The sequence below is a fragment of the Magnolia sinica genome, chromosome 5, assembly GCF_029962835.1.
Source record: "Magnolia sinica isolate HGM2019 chromosome 5, MsV1, whole genome shotgun sequence".
NCBI lineage: Eukaryota > Viridiplantae > Streptophyta > Magnoliopsida > Magnoliales > Magnoliaceae > Magnolia > Magnolia sinica.
The window spans coordinates 30,362,157-30,371,850 of NC_080577.1; the positions used below are offsets into that span (position 1 = coordinate 30,362,157).

General features: G+C 42.2%; 1 pseudogene; it reads left to right on the top strand.

The window, feature by feature from the left end:
• Nucleotides 1-3,229: 3,229 nt before the first annotated feature.
• Nucleotides 3,230-4,075, top strand: LOC131247008 (large ribosomal subunit protein uL2-like; annotated as a pseudogene).
• Nucleotides 4,076-9,694: the final 5,619 nt, after the last annotated feature.

Genomic DNA, 9,694 nt, shown 5'->3' on the forward strand with positions numbered 1-9,694 from the left:
ATCTAAATAAATCCTTACAAATACATATATAAACAAATAAGATAATGTCCTAATGAAATTAAATACCCTAATCTAATCTAATATATTCAAACAATTTCAAATCACAACAAAATTGCATATTTCAAATACCTTCCAATCCAAACTACTAATTGACTTTTAAAAATAACAATAAAAATGAAATGACCAAAATAAACCTATAAAAGCTCAAAATTACAAAGAACTCTGCCAAAATATAAATAACCTTGTGTGACCCTTCATCTCAATAGGGGCTTGAAATAAGCAAGGCACACTTTGCCTACATAACAAAGGTCCCTCTATCTGAACTTTATGGGAACCTAAAATACATAAGAAGCAGTTCAGGAATGACTAAACATGAGACCTACAAGATAAATTCAATCATCAAAAAAGAGAATTTGATTGAGTATCGAGTAGCAAAAGAATTTAGGTCAAAATACCAAATTCTAGCCACATTATCCTGGTAAGTGAATTTCAGCATAGTCCATCCATGTGGGGGCATTAGAAAAACTCCCTTTATATTAATGATGGAATGGAGAGTATGCTTGCTTATATGCAAGGGCACATGTGGTATAAAACGTCACGTTAATCTAGAAGCCACAACTCGGGCATGACTAAATATAAGACCTGTGAAGAGGTGGATTTAATTATTATTATTATTATTATTATTACTATTATTAAAGAAGAACATTTGATTGAACATCGAAGAGCAAAAGAATTTAAGTCGAAATACCAAATTCAGTCTGGATTTCAGCATAATTCACCCATTCAGGGGCGTTAGAAAAAGCCCCTCTAAATTAATGATGGAACGGAGAGTACGCTTGCCTATACACAAAAGCACTACAAATTTGGATAATAGGTAAATATTGCAGAGGACGCTGGGAAGGGAAGAACTGTGGAAGATGTAATTCCATTTTTTTAACTTGATGCACGTCCATTTAATTGTCTAACTTACATTAATCAGTTGGTTAGGATTTCCTAGTCAGCATGATTTTTAGGCTATGATCCATCAATAAGAAGGTTCATGATTTTGACGGTGTGGATTGGACTAGGTGTTATCCGGGTAACACCTTAGTGGATGTTACCCTTACGGTGGGGCCAACATTGATGATTTGTCACAAATCCATGCCGTCCATCAAAATTTTCAGCCCATTTTATATTATGATTTAAAAAAATTAAGCAGTTCAAAATCTCAGGTGGACCACACCATAGGAAACCGTGATGATTGAACACCCATCATTAAAAACTTTCAAGGGCCCACCATATTTATTTTCCATCCAACCTACTTATAAGGTCAAATGGATCTGGAAGGAGGGAAATTACAAAGATCCGCTGGATCTAAAACTTCTGTAGCCCAAAAAATTTTTTAATGGTATTCACCACTGGAAACGTGTCGTCCACTTGAGATTTGCATCTGCTTTAAGTTTTGTATCTTCCTAGAATTATCTGGAAAAACGAATGGAGGACGTAGATATACAGTACATTCATCAAAGTGGGGCCCACACGGAAAGGGTAACACCCGCTGTAGATAGGTTTAAACCACGTGATCAAATGAGTTGAGGGATCAATAAGTTCTGACACCGGCCCGTGGACATGGACGCGGATTGCGTCCTACGCCCGCCAGGATGGTAATCCGTCCGGGCAGGGCTATGTGGGGGCCACCATGATGTAAGTGTTTTATCCATACCGTTCATCACTTTTCTCATATCACTTTAAGATATTATGCTAAAAATGAGGCAGGTTCACAGCTCCAGTGGACCACACCAAAGGAAGCTGTAGTGATAATGACACCCCATATCAGTGCCACTGTGATGTTTGTTTGCCATCCAACCTATTCATAAGGTCATGTAGACGTGGATGAAGTGAAAAACAAATATCAGATTGATTCGAAACTTCTCCAACTCCTAAGAAGTTTGTAAATGGTGGACGTTCAATCCCCAATTTGTGGTCCACATAATCCTTGGAACTGCCTCATTTTTTGGATCACATCTTTAAATGATCTGAGAAAAATTATGAACGGCGTGGATAAAACACTTACATCACGGTGGGGCCACAGAGCCCTGCAGGGACGGATTACCGTCCAGGCGGGGGTAGGACGCAATCCACGTCCCGTGGACACTTCGTGTCGAATACCCACCAATCTGCCATCTACGTGGGCAAATAATTGGATGGTTTCAGTTGAATTTTTTGTATGTTGGGTTACTACTCATGTCTAAACAAGAGTTACAATACCGAGGTCATGGGTTAGAGTAGCTACTGTGGTGTGTCTGTGGGAGTGGATGTATAAAAAAATAAAAATAAAAAATAAAATAAAATAAAAAAATTACCTTATACCATGCATACAATTTACATGTGACCGTGTATCTACCACCGCATTCTGTTTGAGATAAATAATAATAATAATAATAATAAAATAAATAAATAAATAAATGAGGTGGTTTGCATATGCGTGGAGGCCACTAACAATGGTGGGGATCGTTTGTTGTTGAGCTCAGAGTCAATTTCTGTGATGCTTCTGGAATAAAACAAAACTAAGGTTTTACCCAGCAGGTTCAGGGAATCTCTCAAGAAACATCCCTGGCCGCCCTTTAAGAATTTTAGATTTTTGTTGAACTATTCTTTCAAATATATGACGTTCCAAGAAAGTATAATAATGCTGTAAAATTTTCAAAACTTGTTACGGAAGTAAAGGTCGACAACTTTAGACTCAATGCAAAACCAAGAAACGCCCTTGGGGATGCAAACTGTCTTCCAAGGCTAACAAAAATAGAAAGATATATGAAGCTAAACGCAGTGTTTTTTGATAAATCCACTTCGTCCACTAGTTTTGCAAGCTTATGTTAGGGCATAGTTCTAAATATTAGGTAGATCCAAAACTCAGGTAAGCCACAAGACAGGAAAAGTGAGAATGTAAATGCCTACCATAGAAATCTTTCCAAAGCCTATCATGATGCTTATATATAATTCAAACCGTTCATGAGATTATTTACAATGGGATGAATTGAAGAAGTAATATCATCATTATTCAAAACTTATGTGACTTTTGTTGGGCACTTTTATCAGTTTGGATGTTTTGGTCATGTGTGAAGTCCTATTGGGTGTGCCAAAAGTTGTTCCGTAGTTTTTCAGTTAAGGTTTTTGGTCACGCATGAAGTGTGTGGGTGTGTCAGAATTGACTGTATGGATCGATTTCAACTTAACAATTTGACCGTTGGACTTCGGCGAGCGCAACAGCTACTTGAAGGGCGTCATGACGGAAATCGTCCACGACCCAGGCCGAGGTGCCCCACTCGCCCAAGTCAAGTTCTGCCACCCGTTCTGCTACAAGCACCAAAAGGAGCTCTTCGTCGCCACTGAAGGGATGTACACCGGCCAATTCATGTACTAGGCAAGAAGGCCAATCTTATCGTTGACAACGTCCTCCCCATTCTATTGATCCCCGAGGGTGCCGTCGTCTGCAATGTCGAGCACCATGTTGGCGATCGCGGCGTGTTCGCTCAGGTGTCTGGAGATTACGCGATTGTGAGATTAGTCATAATCCCAATAATGGCACCAGCAGGATCACGCTTCCTTCCGAGTCCAAGAAAATCGTTCCAAGTGGATGTTGTGCCATGATTGGCCAGTTGTAGGTGGGGGCGAGACAGAGAAGCCCATCCTCAAGGCAGGCAACACATAGCACAAATATAGGGTAAAGAGGAACCGTTGGCCTAAGGTCGGTGGTGTGGCCATGAACCCAGTGGAGCATCCCCATGGTGGTGGTAACCACTAGCACATTGGGCATGCCAGCACCATCCATCGCGATGCCTCGCCTGGCCAGAAGGTTGGTCTCATTGCTGCAAGGAGGACTGGTCATCTCCGTGGGCAAGTTGTTGCAACCATTGCAAAAGCAGAGAAGGGTGCTTAGTGAGTTCATTCGCCGTGTTACTTTTAGTTTAGAAAATTTTACTATGGGTTCGTAACATTTCTATTTTCCTTTTTCATTCTAGCTGTCAGAATTTATGGAAGTTATGTTTGGAATTTGGATTTGTTGTCAGTTACATTAGAATTTGATTGCACTCTGTTATATTATGTGAATTTGGTATGTGGCCCAAAAAAAAAAACTTATTAATTTGACCACAAGCGCCAATATAGGCAGATACGACAATTGCGATCATATATGACCGAGATCTGAGTAGATCGATTGCCTATTCAATCACTTGCAAATTATTTTAAAGAATGATCAAGCGATAGTTGGAGGATGGGGTTCTTCCTCCAAATATAGGTTCAACTCTACCTTCCATACGAAATGACTTTTTAGCTATCGTAAATAAAAAAGGAAATACTTACAGTCAGTCAAGGCGCAACTACAAGAAACCTTTGTGAATGAAGAATTGCTTTATATTGAGAACATATATAATCCAGCGTAAAAACATAGATTACAGTTAAAGGCTTACGGTTACTCTTAAGGAAGAGCTAAGCTATAATAAGGAAAGATAAATTGACAGATAATTGAAAGATAATTTGATTGATTTGTTGGATTGGTGTGAGACGACTTGCTTTATTGATTTCTTCTGTTATTTATAAAATATCCTAGGAGATAAGAATCATATAGATGATCCGTTTCATTACTTGGCTGTCACGATGACTCTTCAATATCCCTCTTTATTCATTTAAATGTTTCTTCATCTTTACTTCGTCAGTTATGGTAGTTGAATCGTTGCCATGTTGGTATTCCAAATCCTACCATCTCTTCATATTTCTCTAACCCTTCTTTTCCGCTCGACCACTTTCCACCTCCTTCTCGGTTGCACCCCTCTTTTCCGCTCGAGTACTGCTTTCCGCATCTTGGACTTCTTAGCCATGCCCCATGCTATATATATATACACAGAAACGCTCACCTGCGAACCAGTTCGTACGTACTATGTACGAACTTTTTTGAGAACCCATCATACGTGATGTGGATCCAAAATCTGAACCGTTCATGTGAAGTAGCACCTCCTGAAACCCCCTAGGCCCAAGTTTTACTTTGATCTAAAACTTTTATGGGCGATGAAAAATGAAAATAGTTTCCTCCATTGATTTGCATTTCTCTTTGCTATGGCCCACTAGAATATTAGATCAGGGTGAAAATTTCTCACATGAGGTTTTATGGGATTCCGCATCACATGGACCGTTCAGATTAGACACCCATGGCACGTGTGCAAAGGTGCGCACGTGCGTAGGTGCGTAGGGGAGCATGACTCTCTCTCTCTCTCTCTCTCTCTCTATATATATATATATATATATATATATATACAAAAAAAAAACAACAGGGCAACTCGACTAACAAAGGAGCCCTAGCAAACCCTATAGCCCACTTGGGTAAAGCCTGATGGAGCCCAGTCCTGCTTTGTCTAGCAGGGCCATGCGATGAGGAAGATTTGAGGATTTGGTGAACATGGAGTAGGACTGTTGAGAGCTGCCCAATTTGGCCAGGCCATCGGCCATGGCATTTCCTTCCTTATAGATATGGGCAAAGGAAAACTAACCTCCAACCTTAATGTTTTGAATATGGGAGAGCCAGTAGCTCCAGCTTGCATTCCCCTGACACTTGCAGTTCAATAAGTCCACAACTAATTTTGAATTCAATTCAACATGGACCTTCCTCATCCCCGTCTGTAGACACATGACTAAACCATCCCAAATTGCTCTAAGTTCAGCAATGTTGTTTGAACCGAGGCCATATCCAATAGCAAAAGTGAACACAAACTTGCCTTTTTCCCTTTTACAGATCCTGCCGCCTCTCGACAGGCCGGGGTTTCCCTTGCTCGAACCATCAACATTCAATTTACACCAATCCCCAACCAAATGCAGCCATTCACAATCAATGGGAACAGCCTCTTCGAGGAGGAAGAGTCATTCCCCAGATCCTTAAATATATTACCACTAGCCAACGATCGGCTGGAGCTAGTTAGAAACGCCAGACAAAGTATTTTAAACCATCCAATAATCCTGAAGATTGTATTAGTGGGAAGGACTTCTATACCCTCAAACCTCACTTTATTTATGGATTTCCAAATCTCCCATAAAATGATTAGTGGAGCCAGGCCCTGCAGGAGTGATGTTCTACCCATAAATGAGGAGGCAGCCCACCAGGCCTTAATTCTGTCTTCAACCAACTGGTTGGCCACTATAGAAATGCTAAAAATTGTTCCAAAATGGCTCCATACTGGTTTAGCTAGGAAGACTTCAATGAAGAGGTGCGGCAGCGACTCCTCTGATGGACGTTAGCTGTTGGTCGTTCCACAGCAGTCACACTTTAATAGCATGGAGACTCCCCTGGCCTGCACTTTGGAATCTATTGGGATAGTGCCCTGTAAAACCTGTTAAGCAAAGCAGGATATCTTTGGGGGAAGCATTGAGTGCCAGACCCAAACTGCCCAACTTTTCCTCTGCCTACTCGAACGGGTAGCCTGCCATGCTGACTTAACAGAGAACGCGCCCGATAGTTTCAGCGGCCATATGTACGAGTTTGGGTCCTCCGAGGTGCAGAATCAACCTTGGAAAATGAAGTCTATGACTTCCTGAGGGAGAAAAGAGTAAACAGAAGAGGGGGGAAAGGGACCATTTGAACCAAGAAAATCCCCAACCTTCATGTCCAGTAGCCTCTCCAGAACAGGGCTCAATGCACATTACTGCAGGCAGCCCAGATTAGTTTAGTTCTCCTTCCATAAGCTGCATTTCCCCTGGCCCACCTGGCACTGGACCAAGCTATCCACAAGAGGGAGGCAAGACCTGATGCTTTTCCACAGCAGAGAAGGTGCAGGCGATGTTGCAGGGCCACCGTCCAAATTACGAAGATTGTGCTGGTACTTGTCTTTCATTAAATTCACCCAAGGGCTTTTGTTCTACCCAAATTTTACCACTTAGGCTAGCTTGATCCTGAAAGCCTTCATGATCTCTTTGAGAGAGCGAATTCCCAGCCCTCCTTCATTCTTGGGTTTTGAAATCCTCTTCTAGCTAACCTAATGCAACTTTCTGTTGTCATCCGACCAACCCTAGAAGAAAGAAGATAGACATTTTTACAGTGAATCGAGAACCTGGACCGAGATCTGAGAGGCGGCCAACATATGCACCGGGATGCTGCACAGAAGATGGCAAATGAGGGTGGCCCTCCCAGCCTGTGAGAGGCATTTAGTCTTCTAACCACTAATCCGAGCCTCTATTTTGTTGAGCAGGGGTTGAAAGCTTGCACTCTTCACTCTGCCCCTAGCAATTGGGACGCCCAGATAAGTGGGCGCGGAAGAGGCCATCTTTATACCCAGGCAACTCTCAATACCTTTAATCCTAGACGTCGGAAGCTTGTCGGAGCACATAAATAAGCTCTTGTTGAAGTTTACATGCTGGCCCAAGGCAATTTGGAACTCTACCATGGAGTTATTCACAGCTCGCAACGATGTTAATCCTTCATTCGTGAATAAGAGAGTGTCATCCACAAAAAGAAGGTGGGAAATGACCAGGTAGCCTTACTTTAGCTTGAAGAGGCAGCACTCTTCTTTAGACATTAAGGCTTTGAATCCTTTGCTAAGCACCTTGGTTGCCAGAATAAATAGACTAGGCGATAAAGGGTCACCTTACCTCAACCCTCTAGAGGATTTGAAAAATCTAGCTGCCTCTCCATTAACAAAAACAGAGAACTAGCTATTTGCCCAGCACTTCTCGACCATCTTTACCCGAGTCTCATTGAAGCCAAACTTCTTGAGCACCTGCTTGAGGAAGCAACATTCCACTTTATCATACGCTCTCTCCAAATCAAGCTTCAGCACCATGTTTCCACCTCTAATCTTCCCATTGATATCTCAGAACATCTCCTAAGCTAATGCGATGTTTTCTACTATAGATCTTCCCTTCACAAATGCTCCTTGTATTGGTGAAATCAGGGCAGGAGTCAGCTGGTTCAGCCTAGATGCAATTATCTTCGAAAAGATCTTGTAAATACAGTTTTATAAATTGATTGGGCAAAAATCTGAGAAGAGGATGGAGCTGCCACTTTAGGGACAAGGCAAATAAGAGATGAAGTAAATGCCCTAGGCATGCTACCTCCCCGGAATAGATGCAACACTGCTTTGTGGAGGTCCTCTCCTATAATGCACCAGCATGCCTGAAAAAAAACCACCAGAAAACCCATCTGGTCTGGTAGCCTCGTCTGATGGAATGGCATTGACCGCAAGCTGAATCTCCTGGAGGGAAGGGCTGGCTATCAAGAGGTCATTGTTGCTTTCCGATAGAATTGATAGGATGGTCTACTAGAGGGTTGGTGAGGGGGACCGAGCTTCTGAGCTAAACGTTGTTTCAAAGAAACCAACAACTTCCAATTTGATTTGATTTGGATCAGAAATGAGCTCCCCTTGTTGAGTTTTGATTAATTTGATTTTCGCTCTCTTTGATCTGTCCAAGACTGACGCATGGAAGAATTTCGTGTTCTTGTTGCCCTCCTTCAACCATAAATTTCTAGACTTCTTCTTCCAGAAGACTTTCTCCCTGATTTTCATGTTTTGAAGGTGGATCTTAGCCTCTACGAGTTGTCGTAGATGGTTCGAATCAGGAGAATTTTGCATCATTTGCTCAGTCCGCTCCAAGGCCTGCTCCACCTCCCTGACCTGAAGGTGTATGTTGCTAACGATCTCCTTGTTCCAAAATTTGAGAATCTACTTCACCTTTTTCATCTTTAGATGGATATTGATCATGGGCTAGGTCACTGCCTCACCTTCCCAAGCTCGATGGACCACCTACAAAAAGGACTCATGAAAAGTCCACATCCATTGGAATCTGAAAGGCCTGGCCAAAGCTGAAGAGTCGTGAGGAAAAGATAGGAGGAGAGGAGCATGATCTAAGCTGGCTCTCGGAAGGTGTTCAACTCTAAATTGAGGGAAGAAGGTTGCCCATTGCACATTTATTAGAACTCTATCAAGTCTTTCCCAGACTCTAGACCTGCCCTACTGGTTGTTACTCCATGTGAATCTATTCCCTGAGTAACCCGCATCTTGGAGGGCTGTTGCGTTTATGGCTTCCACAAAGTCTCTGGAATTGTAGTGATCTGGGTTCCTGCTACCCCTTCTTTCAGCTACGCCAGAGACTACATTGAAAGCTCTACAGATGGCCCACGATTCCTGTGTTGAGTTGGAAATGGTAGCCATGTCTTGCCACAAGGATCTTTTCTAGGACCTGCTACAACTGGCGTAAACAATGGAAAACCTAATAGGAGTTTGAAAGTTCTACAGGCTAATCATCAAAGATAACATTTGATTAGTAACTCCAAAAACTAAAATGTTAAGAGAGTTTTTAAAGAATACCCAAAATTTTCCCCCTAAATTTGCATTGGAGAATGAAGATTGGAATCCCAGCCTTAGGCCAATCTAAACTCTCCTTTTATCGCTGAACATGGGTTCAAGGATGGCCACAATCCAAGGATTCTGCCTTCTAATGATCTTAGATGTTGTCCTAATCGTGGGGGCATTGCTCACTCCTCAGGCATTCCACACAAGGATACTATCCATCTGTTATACATCCAGTGCTAACTGCCCTCCTCTTGAGTCTTCTCAATCTAGACCATCCAGACGCTAGAAGGGTGAATTTCAACCGTCTTCACGATGACAGATGTGAACAGAAGGGGGTGGTGGGCTGCACACAACTTCCGATCAGCCCCGCGTAGCGATACGAT